We start from the raw sequence: 1,122 nt of genomic DNA, 5'->3' as shown, positions 1-1,122 counted from the left end.
ATAGGTCTTTCAAAATAAAGTGAATAGAGAAACAGCTTCATGTTCTTCACCTTGCTTTACACAACTGCTTTGATTTTAAATGGATCCCACTTAAAAATGATCTCCTACAGGGCAGTGGAGCTTTTCTTCCCAATCCAAGCACACACCATACCCACCACTCCTTACACCTTGATTTGTCCAATTTTAGGTCAATGAAGAACGCTTTTAACCACACACCTAGGTTACAGCTGGAGAACTGGCTTGTAACACACATATCACTCTGTTAGGAGACAATGATGGTACAGGAATAAAGTGTTTCTGGTTTGTTTCTCCGAGTATGTGCAAGATGCAGCACTGCTGTATCAGGTAATCTTGTGCACCAGGGCAGGGAAGATGAGGCTTGGGCTCACAGAAAGAAGCCAAATGGAAATGAAAAGGCTTTCTCTTTCAGAGGTCCCCTAGTTTTATTTGTAGAGGTTATCCAATAAATTATTTAATTACATTTCACACTTCTGAGTCCATTCCTGAGTTATTGTGCTGTACTTTTCTTTGTCTGTTTTGTAGATTCCAACAATCTTGGGCACTAAAGAATCATCTGAATTGAGATCACACAATAGAGAACAGATGGACAGGAGTATTTTTGAAATGTTGCTGGAGACCACTGTGCCCGTAGAATATCCAGACAGATGCTGCCATTACTGTTTACATTTGGATGATATATTCCTGTTGTACAGGTAACCTTAGGTGTTTTGAAGTGCCATCTTTTGGGAGATGAATTTTCAAGAAAAACACTCCACCCTAATAGGACTGTCATTTACCCCTATTGTTCTATTTTGTCATGGAACATGTCGTCACCAACAGGACCTGCTGAACACTATTCTACAGTCCTCCTGTCAGGTCATTCAGGTTCTTGTGGATATTTGTGTGAGGGTGTGTGTGGATGTTTTTAAGAGTCATGGTGGGAGGTGGGTGGTGACTCCTTCCAGGATGGAGATGGGAGCAGGGGGGAGATTGGGAAGGGAAGAAGGAGCTTGAGGCAGCAGGGAACACCAGGAATCCTTGAAAGCAGGTCAAGAAGGACAGGCTGAGTTCCTGGACCCACCGCAGGGGTCAATGCATCACCCTGTGGACCCTAATATGCTT

General features: G+C 43.1%; 1 pseudogene; it reads right to left on the bottom strand.

Annotated features, from left to right (window-relative positions):
- Window positions 1–476: 476 nt before the first annotated feature.
- Window positions 477–777, bottom strand: LOC110594969 (annotated as a pseudogene).
- Window positions 778–1,122: the final 345 nt, after the last annotated feature.

Source organism: Carlito syrichta, unplaced genomic scaffold, assembly GCF_000164805.1.
Source record: "Carlito syrichta isolate Samal-C Ts95f unplaced genomic scaffold, Tarsius_syrichta-2.0.1 Scaffold187469, whole genome shotgun sequence".
Taxonomy (NCBI): domain Eukaryota; kingdom Metazoa; phylum Chordata; class Mammalia; order Primates; family Tarsiidae; genus Carlito; species Carlito syrichta.
The sequence above is the reverse complement of the archived record's forward strand: the minus strand, read 5'-3'. Positions and strand labels throughout refer to the sequence as shown.